The 17,191-nt window shown below is 41.1% G+C and overlaps 1 long non-coding RNA gene across 3 annotated transcripts in view; it reads left to right on the top strand.

Moving 5' to 3' along the window:
- LOC137342821 (uncharacterized) overlaps positions 1–17,191 on the top strand; it is a 64,063-nt gene that overhangs the window by 25,954 nt on the left and 20,918 nt on the right. The window lies entirely within an intron of this gene.

The following is a 17,191-nucleotide window of genomic DNA, read 5'->3' on the forward strand; positions in this document are numbered from 1 at the left end:
TTTTTTTGTGAATTTTTTTGTACTCATTGAAGTGAGAAATGGAACTTTGCCATTTCAGTGTTGAGCACTTCAGCTCAGATATAGCACAGCATCTGCTCTACCTGAACATTGTGCCTCAGCTCCAGCTTCAGAATAGCACCTCTTAGCACCAATATGACATTATCATTTTCCACATCAGCCATCCTCTGGCCTCTTTGAGCCAGATTGCCAAATTAGGGGCAATATTGTGTTATGGGTGAATGCTCACTGGTTGACACTGGCCAAAGTCATACTACTTTGGACCATTAGAACTAAAGACAGAGATGTCCATCCCATCAGTCTAACCCAGAGGCAAAGGTCATATGGAAGTATGACACACAGTGACATCATCAGGCTCTGTAGCACTTCCAGCAAATCCAGAAATGTATTAGTGTTTGTGACAAAAACAGATGTGCTCTGAAGATCACATGTTTGCTATAAAGTTGTTAGAAGGATATTTTTGCAATGAGATACTGGGCTATTCATTATCTTTTATATATGAAATGATACATGGGAGTGAGTTACAAGGTTGTTACTCAATGGAGGACTGAAGTTATGCCATAAACTGCATCAGAGAAACTTAAATAGATTGCAATCAGTACCTAAACCCAGAGATGAATTATAACTTTAAAACATCGCCACATTCATGACTAAGTGTTTGGCAAAACTTTTCAAATTTGCATATAAACGTAAGGCACAATTATGCAAATCACTTTGATCTGCACCACTTGTGTGTGACAATAAATGTTTCATGTCTCCATTGATTCTTTCATCTCTCCAATCAAAAGAAAATGGTTTGCTGAATGTTTTTTCATGAAGACTATCACACTTTCTTATTATACATTTGGTGGCAATAAATGCTGGCCACATCCCATGAACGAATAATAAGAAAATACGATGAACGAGGAAACTCGTTCTTGACAATACAACATTGTGCGACAGCCCCATGGTGCTCTGTTACAAGGTTTCATTTAGTTGTGGTTTTCAAGTTTCTATGGTAATTATTACAATGAGGGGCAGATTTTCCAGTTCTCGCACTGAAGCAGCAGAATCGAAATACACTGAGCTTTGCACTTGTCGATGTCTTGCTGGGCCAAACACTTATTCACGATATAGGTATCATTTTAAAATGTTTCGTCACCTCCCAAATCTGTTCCAATCTCTCTACAACTCATTGCTTGAATCTCTCCAATCAGGCTTCCAGCCCTCTCACAGCTCTGAATTGACCCATTATCCCTCCATGTCCTCTTCGACCTCTTTACAGCCTTTGACACAGCTGACCAGGCCATTCCCCTCCAATGCTTCTCCTTTACTTGGTTCCATTCTTACCTATCTGATCATAGCCAGAGCATCTCCAGCAAGGGTTTGTCTTCCCTCTCACTCATTGTTACCTTGAGTTCCCAAAAATCCATCTTGGCTCCCTCCTCTTCCTCATCTACATGCTGCCCCTTGGTGACATCATCCGCAGACATGGAGCCAAATTCCACATGACACCCAGCCCCGCTTCTCCACCACCTCCCTTGACCCCATCACTGCCTCTGTGCCAGATTGCTCATACGATATTCAGTCTTGGATGAGCTGCAATTTACTCCGGTGAAATATTGCCAAGACTGAAGCCATCATATTTGATCCCCACCACAAAGTCTGTACCCTTGTTATGACTTCATCCCCTCCCGGCCACTGTCTCAGGCTAAACCCTGAGTTGAGCTTCTCACCCCATATCCTCTCCATCATAAAACTGCCTACTTCCACCTCCGTAAAATCGACAGCTTCAACCTTATCTCAGCCCATCTGCTGCTGAAACTCTCATCCATGCCTTTGTCACCTCCAGACTCAATTATTCCAATGCTCCCCTGGTGGGCCTCGCATCCTCATCCTCTGAAAACTTCTGCTCATTCAAAACTTTGCTGCCCGTATTGTAACTTGCACCGAGTCCACTCATCCATCATTCCTGTGCTCTCTGACCTACATTGGCTCCCAATCCCCAATGCCTCAAATTAAAAATTCTCAGCCTTGTGTTTAACTCCCTTCATGGCTTCAACCCTCACTATCTTGATAACCTTATCCAGCCCTACAACCTCCCTGAATTCTCCATTCCTCTGACTCTAGTCTCTTGTGTATTCCTTCTCCCTTCACCCCTCCAATAGCCATGCTTTCAGCCCCTAGATCCCTTTTCTCCTTTAAGAGGCTCCTTAAAATGTACTTCTTTAACCAAACCGTTGGTCTTCTTTGGCTCTGTGTCCACTTTTTTGATTATAAAAGAAAGAAAGATTTGCATTTATATAGTGCCTTTCACTACCTCGGGATGTCCTTTACAGCCAATTAAGTACTTTTGAAGTGTAGTCACTGTTGTAATATAGGAAACGCTGCTGCCAATTTGTGCAAAGCAAGCTCTCCTAAACAGCGATGAAATAAATTACTAGATATTTGTTTTTGGTGGTGTTGGTTGAGGGGTAAATGTTGGCCAGGACACCAGGACAATTCCCCTGATCTTCTTTGAAAAGTGCCATGGGATCTTTTACATCCATATGAAAGGGTATATGAAGCCTCGATTTAATGTCTCATCCGAAAGACGGCACTTCCAACAGTGCAGCATCCCCTCAATACTGCACTGAAGTGTTAGTCTAGATTATGTGCTCAGGTCTCTGGAGAGGGGATTGAACCTACAACCTTTTGACTCAGAAGCGAGAGTGCTACCAATGAACCAAGGCTGGCACTGAGGCATTATGCCTCTGTGAAGTGCTTTGGGCCATTTTTCTATATTAAAGGTTCTATATGAATGGAAATGATTGTTGTATATTCCTCTTATGTTTCTAGAGGTGAACCCCAAAAACTAGCCAAAGATCTCAATGGTGCCCATAAAACCAGCACCTCACAGTACCCTTCGCCACATATATATCCACCCTGGGGGTTAAGATAAACTATATAAACACACCCATCAGAAAATAGTGGTGGAGAGATAGGTTTTTTTGTCCACATAGCTCTATACAAAATCAATCTTTTATTGTTACCAGTATAGTCAGTGGGGCTAACAGGACTGCTGAGCTGGTAGGTGGTGAAGGTACAAACCTTGCAACGTGATCGAGGTTATGACATAAAATTTCAATTAGTGTTTGGCATTTGAAAAATTATTTTGACTAAGATACGGTGTAAAACATTACACCCAGTCCAATCTACTTTGAGAGCCATTCAAAGGGCACGACCCAGGGAGGGTGCTTCATATGGTTTCTCTATTAATGAGAAGCTATAAACAATTTGTGCAATATCAAAGGTCTTGATAATCTATATAAGGCAATGCTACAGTGAGGGTACTTTATTGCAGGTATACGTGACCAGTACAGCAAAAAATACCTTTTTATTGCAGATGTAAAACACTCCAAATATAATCAGAAAATTACAGTGCAAATATTATTGAAAAGAAAACCTTTTATTTAATTTTCTAAAAGCAAAGAATAATTTCTTGATCTGTAAACCTGGCTTTTAGGGTATTTATTTCTGAACCTTTCCTCATTTTTATCTTCTGAACTGCTCGGCTATGCATCACCTTTGGAGTAAGAGGAGAAGCCAATGGGTGACTCACTCCCAGGCCTCAGTCAATGCTGCTTTGACCCAAGCAGCAGGTAAGGTGCCAGAGTGACCCGATGAAGACTCTTTCCTTCAATGTTTTTCTCCCTCCTGAAGAGTGACTGGTCTCTATTTGGTGCCGTCTACAGTGACATTGCTCAGATCAGGAACTCAGCACAGTGATCAATCCAACCCATTGCTTCTTGCCCCCCCCCCCTCCATATTGGTGCTTCACTGCAATGTTGCCACACCATCTATTTTGTTTTTGAGAAAGGACTCGTTGTTTTAACATTTTGATAGGCCAGAGACGTGCACTGTTAACGGCCCACTCACTCCCTGCCTGCCACTCCTGTTAATATTTTTTATAGCAAGGGGCATATGATATAGTATATTATATGATATAGTATATTATATAATAAATGTTTTTTATATGGTTTCTCAATTTGTAAAGATTATAAAAGTTGTGTTTTATCCAGAATTGCACTGTATCAGGTGGTGCTATAGTCAGCATTCCTTTTAAAGTTAACATAGATTTACAGCAAAGAACTATCCCAACTTTTCCCAATTGACTTTGATAAAAGTCCAGTCAGATTCTGTTTACAGTAACACCTGTGCCATCGTGTGCTGGGCTCTCCTCTTCACATTTGGACTGACTGCTTTTTGAATTAGTGCCAGCACAAACGTGCATGCCGGGTGCATGTGCTGTCGTCTGACACTCATTTAACCTCCTTTTATCACAGGAGAGCACTTTCAGAAATGCTGCTTGCTTTTTCTGCTTACGTAATTAAATAAAAATGCTGGACCTTTTGATAATGATGGAACGTTTTCTTTTTCCTTTGAAATGATTCGCTGTTAATTGCATGTTGTCATACGTTTACCCACATCTAATGGTGATGTAATCATAATTGATATATGTTCAGTACTTACTTTCCAGAAACATCCATGTAACAGTAACAGCTAGACAATTAATCTTGTATGTGTAATCTCTTATCTGCTTCAGCACCAAGGTTTAAAAGTTCAAGTAAGAACTAGTCCTTGACTATAACATCACTATCATTCCAGGTTACAGCTTAAAAACTTCACCCTTAATATTTTTTGTACATAAATGAGTTAGATCCTGCAATTGCAACTGAGGATAAGATTTTGGAGGGATTCTGACACACTACAGGAAACCATCTATGTTAATCAACTTTAACATTTTGCAGAGGCTAGCTCACTAATCAAAGTCAGCTACCTGTAATCTTCTTTGGGCAAAAAGATTCTGAGTATCTTTAAGGCTACAGTTATATCGTACAAATGGTTTAAGACCAGCAGATGGAGAATATGAAATGTGACTGATATTAAAGTTATATTTTTGGCTATGAACTGCACTCTTCCTGCTTGGAGGGAGTTCTGGATTTGTATACTTACATGCAGGTGCAAAGCTCCACAGCCCTGGTGGGTATTTTTTAATGTTAGGAGAGACTCCACTGTCTCATTAAATTAAAAAGACTTTGCGCTAAAATGCACCTCAGACCACCTGGGCACTTTTTAAACCCAGCATTACATCAGACTGGAGCTATGTTCCACATGTTCAGGAAGCTGGTTTTGGTGCATTCCAGAGTAAGATTGAGACCTGACTCCAGAGTTATGCTGTCACTATTGCATCAATTTTGCATCCAAAATCCTTTTATATTGATGTGAAAGTGGCTGTATAATAGCGACCTGACAATATTTACCTTATGTGTAAAAGAGCTGGTGATTAAGGCTATGCAGATCACCAGTGCATCATTTCCTCAGTTTTTTTGGTTGCTGCTTTCGTTCCTGGACAGATCAAATTGCTGCTGAGATCGTCTTTTAAAGTGCAACTTGTTTTTATCAGCCAGCCATGAGAGTTTAATTGCATAGATTCCATGTTACTTAGGACTCAGGTGATTCAAAGCACCCCGCAGTAGTGTTTGGAAATATTGTGTTGCTCTGACCGGATATCAGCAATCTGTAGTCATTATCGTCACGAGTGAGCAGCATGCCATTAATCGAGGTGGAACAGGAAAAAGTTTGGGGTGTGATAGTTGGCAAAATGTTGAAAGTGTCACCACAATATATCACAGAGATCGCTGAGACAAAGAGGACATTGGGTGTATAAGTAGATTCACAGGGTATAAGTTCAGTGGGAACTGTTGCTGACATTTTCAAGTACTGCCAAACCATAGTTGATGTACTGTGTCCATTTTTGATTACGATATTTACAAAAACACATAGATGTAGTGGAAAGGATTCAAAGGGCAACAGGGATAGTTCTGTACATTAGAACACTGAAGTATGAAGAGGGGCAAAAGGAAAAAAAAACTGGGTGGGCGGGGGATATGATTCAGATCTTTAAATCATGTGGAGAAGTTTATGATGTAGAACCAGGAACCAATATTGTAACTTAAGGGAGCTACAAATTAAGACTTAAGATTCACACTTAAAGTAGTCGGCCTAGATTTTCCTGGAGACTAATCTACTGCGTAGGGATCCTTGAACGGCACAAAAGATAGAGAAAATAATGGAGTAAGTGACTTACGCCATTAATTATGCCATTCCATATTTTCCTGGGACTTTTGCGCTGTTCCGTCATTACCCTTGCCAAAAACAGTTTGAAATTAATTATTATAGCTCTGCCTCCTCCCATTGAAATGGTGATCACCATTTTCCCGCATTTAAGCCAGATTTCATGCCATTGCCACTTAGACTTAAAAATATTGATGCTGATGGCCTGGGGTACAGCGGTCTAACTTACGGTGTTCGTCACCAAAATCGCCAGAGTGGGAAAATCTGGCCCATTAATTTATGCATTAGAAAGTAAGTTTAAGCAGGCTCAGTTGTGATTTTCACATAGTAAATGAATAGAGTCCTGATTTAGGAAGTAGGAGGATACCAACTGGCGCCAGGACAGCATGGAGATAAAAACATCTATATGGGCCCCTGAAAAAGGATGTAATAGACAACATAAACTGACCTTTTATCAATCCTACTTTCTTACATTTTCTTGTTCTAATTTAATCCACTAGACAACTATGTCAGCAACTTTTTTTCAGGAAACGTGAAAAGGCTGGTTCATATCGTTAGAGACACGTAGTTCTTTTACTGTTGATTTACCATGCCAACAAAGGTTTAGCCAGACAGGTGAAACAGGCTGCTGCAATTCCACCATGATCCTTACCCCCAATTTAAATGTCCAGCACACTTCTTACCAGCACTTGCTTCAATCCCTGCCGTTAATGAGTCATTGTTACCAGTCTGTGTAATCACAAAGGTTGAAACCTTTGTACATCAAGTTCCTATCACTCCACAAATTCAAAATTATCATCTATCAGTGACTTCAATATACCTGAACTGCCTTCGGAGTGAGACTATTAGAGGATTGCAATAGTCAAACTGAAATAATTTTCAAAATGGAAAAATAAGTTTGATTTATGAACATTGCCTTCGCAAAATCATGGTTAAAAGTTCAAATTGTTTCAAGAACAGTCACATTTTTTGTTCTTCTTTGGATTTACAAGTGCAGATGTGCAGTGTCCCCCTGTTAAATTTTAAATATTAGTAGTGTGCTAGCAAAAGCTTCGTTAACAACATATAAATTATTCAAAAATATTTAAAGAGATCCAGTGGATCGAAGTTGGTTGTTGGGCAAGAAACAAGACGTTCGGGTTAAGATTGCTACTCAGAATTGCAGAAGGGTTGGAACTGGTGTTCCCCAAGAGTCAGTGCGAGGTCCACTTTTGTTCTCGATATATATACATGATTTGGACTTGAGCGTAGGGAGCACGATACTGAAATTTGCTGATCGCACAAAAGTAGGGGGTTTGGCATACAGTGAGGAGGACGGCAAAAGACTTCAGGAAGATCTCGACAGGTTAGAGGGTTGGGCAGACAGGTGGAAGATGCAATTTAATGTGGAGAAGTATGAATTAATACAATTTTGGAGAAAAAAAACAAAGAATGGGAAGTAGAGGAAAATAGAGGGATACGAGAAGACAGCTGGGCAGGGAGATTAGTTTTGGATTGTTCTAGCACAGACATGATAGTCTAAGTGGCCTCCTCTGTGCTGTAAATGTCTGTGGTTCTGTGGTTCTACAGACTGCCTAGATAGTTCTTAAATGTGACTTTTCATTTTTCACTGGGCTGGAGTTACAATACACCTGGTGTGTTACCCAAACGATAACAAATTACCCACCAGGAGCGCTCTCAGACTTCTTAGCTTTTTTATTTGTTCTCGGGATGTGGGTAACACCGACAAAGTTTCATTTATTGACTATCCCCAGTTGCCTGAGAAGGTGGTGGTGTGCTTTCTTCATGAACTGCTTCAGTCCTTGCGCTGTTGGCGCCCCCAAGATGGTGTTAGTTAGGTTGTTGCACATATCAAACCACTTTGCACAAATGCGAAGGCAATAATTTAACAGCATGGTAAGACTAAGTTTGACATTTTCTCAGATTGTTTTGCATACGTAGGTCAGTTTAAGGACGACCTCGGCAGTCTAAAGAACAATCGAACAATAGACATTTACAGCACAAAGAGAAGCTATTCGACCCCATCAGGGTAGAAATTGTTTCACGGCAGTTTTCGGGCACCTAATGGGCTCAGGGAACAATTCCTGTAGCCGAAGTTGGAGGCCCAAGGATCGCGAGAAATTGGTCCTCGAGTTTTCTCATTTTTTTTTCTGCTGCCACTTAGACTTTCACGAACCTTTGTGGTAATAGTTCTGCTGCATCTTTTTCTCATATAGCTCCATTAGTACCAGCAATGGGTTTTCCAATGGGAATGCCATTATGTGAACTTCTTTGAGGAGGAAGAGAAAGACCAGCAGATGGATGCCAAGTAGTTCAGTACGTATTCTGGGCTCACCCACTGGTACTCTCACACCCACATCTACAGACTGAAATGTCCAAACCTCACTTTGTCAGAGGATTAGCATGTGCTGAGCTTGAGGTAGGTTGTAATAGCACCTCTGAAGGTACATAATGTCTAACCATATGCTGGATGGTTCTTTGTATGTCATACTTACAGTGGTATGAAAGAAGGCATGCCAGGTGATCAACAGCAAACATAGTCCGATTGACCATACTTGCCAAGATGCCACTGACCTATCTGCAGGCATTGTAACAACTACCTAGTTACGACCGTGTGGAACTGTATTCTACAGGTTACAGATCAGCAGAGAGGCAAATGCAGAGCTGTGCCATCTGCTGCAAGGATACCTGCAGCTGACATGCATTATAGGGCTGGCACAACAGACAATAGTAACAGTCAGCTGCAGCTTCCATCTCCTTCCAGTCATACTGCAATGCTGACCTATGGGGATGGTGCCAAGAAATGGCAAACAGAACCACTCTCGTCTCAATCACATCATGCAACACAACTTCCAATTCAGCAGCCATAAAACAGGGGGGTCAGATGTTGGGCTGCTCCATCACTTGCTTACAGATTTCTGCCTGTACCTCACTTTTTCTTTCCCTTCATTTTTGATTGCCAGTTATTAGCTCTCTTCCTCTTCATCTTTGGTGAATATTACCAATGGGTTGTTACCTTTTTAAGCCAGTCCAAAAATTTTTGTCCCCGTTTTCGACTATTTCCCTTCAATTGTCCGTACCCCTTTAAATTTCACCTACTTGTGGTTTTCCAGTCCCACCATTATACATCTAAATCTACACCTGGAGCTGTATGGAGATGCATTGATCCAGAAAAATTATGTGCAATTTGCACTTTACTATTTTTGCAACATTTACACCAGTTCTTAACTATTTAGAACTGACTATACCAGTAGACAAAATTCAGCCCCAGAGAATCATAGAGGCTAGAGCACAGAGGTAGGCCATTTGGCCCATTGGTCCGTGCTAGTGCCAACTCTTTGACTGCTGTAATCCCATTTCCTTGCCTTTTTCCCATAATTCTCTATTGTAATAACCACGGTTATTATGAGATGTCAGCAGAAAATGTAACCTTTTATCATTCCTAAAAGGACAATTTTATACCCCTTAATTAGTCAATATAACTTTTAGACAAATAGATAGTTAAGTAAGTTGAGGAATAGTGGGAAAGATAAAGAACAAATTAAGAGAAGCGGTTGTTGAACACAGAAATATGATTTTCAAATTATTATAAGGATAATGTTTTCATGCTGTCATGGAAATGATTGGTTCTGCTGTGAAATATTAAATCTGCTCTGTGGTTTTCACTCTGCTCGCAGTATCCCCTGCGATTGGTTAAATTGACTCGTGGGGCTCCATAACCTAACAGATTGGTAGCGTGGCTGACTTCACCACCAGGGCTCGATGCATGAGTTTAAAGACACCTTTACAGGCACAGAACATTCAACAAAGGATATCCCGTACTTCTTAGTGTCTTTACTCAAACCAGTATCATTTTGTACTGGTGACTTTTTGTTGTTTGCTCCAGTTAGCTTATAAAGTTCTTGTATTGAGATACCCCATAAAATTAAACCATCATAAAAACAGTACAGCTTTCAAGCTAAAATTGATTCCTTTCTAACTTTTTTTATCTGCCTCCCAAACAATTATAACAGCAGCCAGACTCAGTCACATCATCAACCGAGTAAACAAGCTGATAATTTATGAAAAGAGAATGGTCCCAACAGCTTTACTGATTTTTTTGTTTCTTTGTCAAGTTGGGACCACTGTATTTATAATTAGAGGAGTAAGGTTAGTGAGCGAGTGCCAGCTCCACTCTGATTGGAGGCGTAATGTTAGCAGCAAGTGGCAATCCCACTCTAATTGCAGGGATACCGTTGGTTAGCGAGGAGAGGCCACACTCTAATTGCAGATGTAATGTTAGTGACGAGTGGCAGTCCCTCTCTAATTGGTGCATTATTGTTAGTTAGTGAGTAGCAGTCCCATTCTCATTGCAGGAATAATGGTTAGTGGGTGGTAGTCCACTGTAACGGGTCTTGCACAGTAACATAGACACCAGTCAGGTTGCATTTTAAAGCAACATTATGCCAATTCAACAAGGTAATAAACTAAAGACTGCAAATACAAATCAATTGTTTTGTTTTTGCAATATTGGCCTATGTTCAGGAGTGGGGCATTTCTGAAGTCCATTTTAATAAAAAGTTTCCCAACCGATTACCAATTTAATGAACAGAAGAATTAACAGTCATTGATTATATCAAAAGTAATGCAAGTATCTGCAAGTAATTTCAAGGCAGGAATCTCTTGAAAGGATTCAGAGGATATCATAAACCATAACAATGAAAGTCAAGTGGAATACAGCACTCGTATGACACATAATATTAAATGGTTGCCTTGAAATCATTTTAGGGCATCAGTTATTTTTTTACTGTTCATTTGATTGGTGAAAACAGATTTAGTAGTAACTTTCAAATTGGATATATACTTGAAAAGAAAACATTTGCAGGGCTATAGGGAAAGAGCAGGGAGTGAGATTAATCGGAGAGCTCTTTTAAAGAGCCAGCACAGGCATGATGGGCTGAATGGCCTCCTTCTGTGCTGTAAGGTTCTATGATTCTATGATTGGGATTGATCAGTTTGGACCATTGTGCCATCAGTCACTGTGAGTGCTGACATCCATTGTTGGTGTTCTCTGTGTCACTGGATAATGATGTGCTTGTCACACATTTACTGGAACTTATTACAAAATGATTTCTACTCAATTATCAGGAAATTCTATGTCTGATATATAATATAACCAATGAGTTAGTACAGGTATGGATGACCTCTGGTATCATCAGTTTCTTCAGGAATAAATTTACGTTTAATTCCAGGAACTCTAACTGGGCTGATATGTAAATTCTATATATAGATTTGAAATTCAGTTGAAGTTCAAAAGGAACAGTGTCTGTTGCAATGAAATAAAAATTCAAAACAGCTTTCTAGCTAAATTGAACAGTTAAAAATGCAATTTGATAAGTATTACAAAGTAATGTGTGACTAGAGAGGAGATAATGGACCACAATTTGCTGGCAAAATAGGGGCGAGTTAAAGGCGCCCATTGTTATTAGTATGTGAATAACCAGCAGTTTGTGGCGAGGAAGAGAAACGACGTGAATTGTGAATTGCCACAAATTGCTGAACGATTTGTGTCACTCCACTGTTAGCCTCGCGAAAACGGGAGCTCGTGTCACCCTCCCCATGGGGATTAAGAAATTGCTGCATTTGCGCTGCTAAATACGAATTAAACTCGCCGCAGAAAGTTAGGGCTTGTATTTCATGATGTAAGGACCCTTTTAATGACAAGATTTATGGTCCAGACATGCCACTCAACCTCTCCGGCCCAGAAAGGCAACAATTGAAACTGTGTTTCTGGAGGTTTTTTAAATTTTAAACTTTTTTTTTCTTGTTTTTCCTTTCTGTCTTTTTTTTCTCTCTCTCTTAAATCAATCTTTCTTTCACTCTCTTTATTTCTCTTTCTATATCTAATTTGACTGTAATTCACCATATTCCCTTCTCTGTCGTTCGCTCTGTTTCTTTCTCTATCCTTAAATTTCGTTGCTTAAGGAGATAGACCATTGATGCCGTCGTTCACCAAGGTCCCAGATGGTCCATTGCCCTTGCCTCACCGTTATCTATTCGCACTTCCAGCAATTTGCAGCGCAAAATTAATTGGAGCTGAAGGATGAGGAAAAAAATCCAACTCACGGCATTCGCCGCGAGATGCCTTGCTCCAGCAAATTCTGGGCCAATAAAGGCTTTGTGCACACACTCACTGGATCTGGTTAAGTTATTTACAACTCTGAAAAATGTGCGAGTATTTCTTAAATTTGAACGTTTCAAAATGTGTTTCAACAGATTGGATTTAGTCTGCAGCGTTACACTGAACGTAGCCAGCGCATTTCCAGAAATGGCTTCTCCTCTCCTCTTGCACTGTTACCTTTAAGAGGCTCCCAAAGATCTTTGGACCCTACTCTTTCTTATCAACATGTTGCCCCTGGGTGACATCATCCACAAGCATGGGGTCAGCTTGCACATGTCTGCAATGACACCCAGCTCTACCTCTGCACCATTTACCTCAAACTCTCAACTGCCTCTGTGCTGGTTGTCTGACATCTATTCTTGGATGAGTCTCAGCTTCCTGCAGCTCAACATCAGGAAGACCAAAGTCATCATCTTTGGCTTCCATCGCAAACTATCCTCTCTTGCCACCAATTCCACTCCTGTCCTTGCCACCATCTTAGTCTCAACCAGACATTCACTCAGTTTCGGATGCCACAATCCACCTCCACATCTACTCTACCTTCAACCCACCTCTGCTTTTGCTGTTGAAACTTTCATACATGTCTTTGTCATCTCTGGACTTTATTAGAAAGCAGGTAACTATAGACCAGTTAGCTTAACATCTGTCATTGGGAAAATGCGAGAATCCATTATTAAGGAAGTAGTAGCAGGACATTTGGAGACTCATAATACAATCAAGGAGAGTCAACATGGTTTTATGAAGGGGAAATCGTGTCTGACAAATTTATTAGAGTTCTTTGAGGAAGTAACGGGCAGGGTGGATAAAGGGGAACCAATTGATGCAGTATACTTGGATTTCCAAAAGGCATTCGATAAGGTGCCACATAAAAAATTACTGCACAAGATAAGAGCTCATGGTGTTGGGGGTAATATACTGGCATAGATAGAGGATTGGCTAACTAACAGAAAACAAAGAGTTGGGATAAAAGGGTCATTTTCAAAATGGCAATCTGTAACTAGTGGGGTGCCGCGGGGATCAGTGCTGGGGCCTCAACTATTTACAATATATATCAATGACTTGGATGAAGGAACAGAGTGTACTGTGGCCAAATTTGCTGATGATACAAAGATAGGTGGAAAAGCAAGTTGCGATGAGGACACAGTGTCTGCAAAGGGATATTGACAGGTTAAGTGAATGGGCAAAAATTTGGCAGATTGAATATAATGTGGGAAAATATGAAGTCGTCCACTTTGGGAGGAAAAATAAAAAAGCAAAATATTATTTGAATGGAGAAATACTACAAAATGCTGCGGTACAGAGGGACCAGGGTGTCCTCATACATGAAACACAAGAAGTCAACATACAGGTGCAGCAGGTAATCCGGAAGGCAAACGGAATATTGACCTTTATTTCTAGGGGGATGGAGTATAAAAGCAGGGAAGTCGTGCTACAACTGTACAGGGTGCTGGTGAGACCACACCTGGAGAACTGCGTACAGTTCAGGTGCCCTTATTTAAGGAAGGACATATTTGCATTGGAGGCAGTTCAGAGAAGGTTCACTAGGTTGATTCTGGGTATGGAAGGATTGTCTTATGAGGAAAGATTGAACAGGTTGGGTCTATACTCATTGGAGTTTAGAAGAATGAGAGGAGACCTTATTGAAACATACAAGATTCTGAGGGGACTTGATAGGGTAGATGCTGACAGGATGTTACCCTTCATGAGGGAATCTAAAACCAGGGGGCATAGTCTCAGACTAAGGGGTGGCCCACTTAAGACGGAAATGATGAGGAATTTCTTCTCCCAGTGGGTCGTGAATCTTTGGAATTCTTTACCCCAAAAAGCTGTGGAGGCTGAGTCATTGAATACATTCAAGGCTGAGTTAGACAAATTTTTGATCAGCAAGGGAGTCAAAGGATATGGGGAAAAGGCGGGAAAGTGGAGTTGAGATAAAAATCAGATCAGCCATGATCTCATTGAATGGCGGAGCAGGCTCGAGGGGCCGAATGGCCCACTTCTGCTCCTATCTCTTATGGTCTTATGGTCCATACTCCAACGATCTCCTTGCTGGGCGCCCATAATCCACACTCCATAAACTCCAACTTGTCCAAAACTTTGCCACATGTATCCTGCAATAGATCCTGCTGATTTAGGACCCCTGTCTTCGCTGAACTATATTGACTCCCATCCCCCAGTGCATTAAATTTAAAATGATCACCCCATCTTTAAATCCCTCCATGGACTTGTTCAATCTTATCTTTGCGATCTCCTCAGCCCTATGTTTCCTGCCGAATATTCCCTTCCTCTGATGCCCACATTTTGCGCGTTCCCCCTCTCTTTGACCCACCACTGGCAACGGAGCCTTCAGCCTCCAGTCCCACTCTCTAAACTTTCCTCCTAAACCTCTCCATCGCCCTCTCCTTTAAAAAACCTTCTCGAAAAACCCTTCCACCAGGCTTTTGGTCACCTCTCCTCATCTCTCCTTTCCTGGCTCGGGGTTAATTTTTCTTTTCTGCTTTATGAATACAAGTTGTTGTTGCAGGAAAAGACAGGAACAACCATAGACCGATGGACTAAGGATTGGATTGTGGTCCGACTACTGAAATCAGAATGTCATTTATAAAGAACCCTACTGTAAAGAAATGATTTATAAAGAATGGGTTTACGATTTCGAAACACCGAGTGCACATCGGAATATTTTCTTCATTGTTTCTTTTATCTTTCTTGCCATTTGAAATACCTTTAGTTTTTCTAAAATGAGCAAGTTATCTTCCCTATCTTTTCATGAGGCTAAACTGAGATGTCTATTAGTCAGCTATGAAAGAAAGAACTTGCACTTATGAAGAGCTTTTCACATCTTCAAGGTGTCCCACAGCACTTCACAGCTAATGAATTACTTTTGAGGTGTAGTCACTGTTCTTATGTAGGCAAACACAGGAGCTAATTTGCGCTCAGCAAGACCTCCCAAACAGCAAATGAGATAAATGACCAGTTAATCTGTTTTGGTGGTCTTCATTGAAAATAAATGTTGGTTAGGACACCTCTTCAAGTAGTACCATGGGATCTTTTACGTTAATCTGAACATATAGCTAGGGCCTTGTTTTAACATGTCATCCCAAAGATGACATATCTGGCAATGCAGCACTCCCTCAGTACCACACTGAAGTGTCAGTCTAGATTATGTGCTCAAGTCCTGCAGTGGCTCAGAAGCAAGAATGCTACCATTGAGCCAAGCTGACACTGACTGGGTAGCTAAATGCTCATGGAGTGGCACTATCCTCCCTTGACTGCTGGAGGTGGCATAGAGGTGAAATGCTTTTCTCAGAGAAGGCAAAAGATTGATTTTAGAAAGTGATATCTCTTGATATCAAACACTTCTTTCCAGAATATATTCCCACACATATATTCTGTATTTAATAAAAGCAGAAAATGCTGGAAACACTTAGCAGGTCAGGCAACATTTGTGGAGAGAGGCAACGTTAACATTTCAGGTCGATGAGCTTTCAATAGAACCCTGTATTTAACATTGAAGGTAGTCTTCCACAATTATTTTTAGCTATCTGCTAATGCCGCTGATGGATTGTGTAGAGCACGTGACATTTAGCCAGTTACCTTCCAAAAGTACTCAGGCCAGTGAGGAAAACCAAGTTCAATGTTGGACTGAAAGTTCACGCAACAGAATTATGTGGCATTTGATTGTCTCAAGATGGTGACGCTTAAAGTCCGAGATATAGTATTTTTTTTATTCGTTCATGGGATTTGGGCGTCGTTGGCGAGCCCAGCATTCATTGTCTATCTCTAATTGCCCTTGAGAAGGTGGTGGTGAGCCGCCTACTTGAACCGCTGCAGTCCGTGTGGTGAAGGTTCTCCCACAGTGCTGTTAGGAAGGGAGTTCCAGGATTTTGACCCAATGACGATGAAGGAACGGCGATATATTTCCAAGTCGGGATGGTGTGTGACTTGGAGGGGAACATGCAGGTGGTGTTGTTCCCATGTGCCTGCTGCTCTTGTTCTTCTAGGTGGTAGAGGTCACGGGTTTGGGAGGTGCTGTCGAAGAAGCCTTGGCGAGTTGCTGCAGTGCATCCTGTGGATGGTACACACTGCAGCCACAGTGCGCTGGTGGTGAAGGGAGTGAATGTTTATGGTGGTGGATGGGGTGCCAATCAAGCGGGCTGCTTTGTCCTGGATGGTGTTGAGCTTCTTGAGTGTTGTTGGAGCTGCACTCATCCAGGCAAGTGGAGAGTATTCCATCACACTCCTGACTTATGCCTTATAGATGGTGGAAAGGCTTTGGGGAGTCAGGAGGTGAGTCACTCGCCACAGAATACCCAGCCTCTGACCTGCTCTTGTAGCCACAGTATTTATATGGCTGGTCCAGTTAAGTTTCTGGTCAATGGTGACCTCCAGGATGTTGACGGTGGGGGATTCGGCGATGGTAATGCCGTTGAATGTCAAGGGGAGGTGGTTAGACTCTCTCTTGTAGGCTATTGAAAAGACATGATGTGGAGATGCCGGTGAATGACTGGGGTTGAATTAGTCTGATGGACAATGGTTTCAGGAAATCACTGTAATCTCTGATTTTCTCCAATTTATTTTTATATTTTATCATTGTATTCACATTTCTGTCAACCTGCTTTTTATGTTTAACTCAGCTCATGGAATGACACATGGGTATGTTGCTGATTCGAAAGGATTGCACTTCAGATAAAAGGCCAAGCTGCAGATATGTAGAATGTGATCTATTCAAACCTAAATTACGTCTATGTTGGTAAAAGGGATAAAATGTGCCCTATAATCTTACCATAGAAACATATATCCTGTATTGCATGCTTGCTACATAAGTACGCTCAAGACAGGTCAGTATATTGTCCACTTGGATAATGTCCTGAAACAATCTTGACCAGTGTTCCTCATTCTTTGAAATACAGCCCATAA

Source organism: Heptranchias perlo, chromosome 26, assembly GCF_035084215.1.
Source record: "Heptranchias perlo isolate sHepPer1 chromosome 26, sHepPer1.hap1, whole genome shotgun sequence".
NCBI classification, from domain to species: Eukaryota; Metazoa; Chordata; class Chondrichthyes; order Hexanchiformes; family Hexanchidae; genus Heptranchias; species Heptranchias perlo.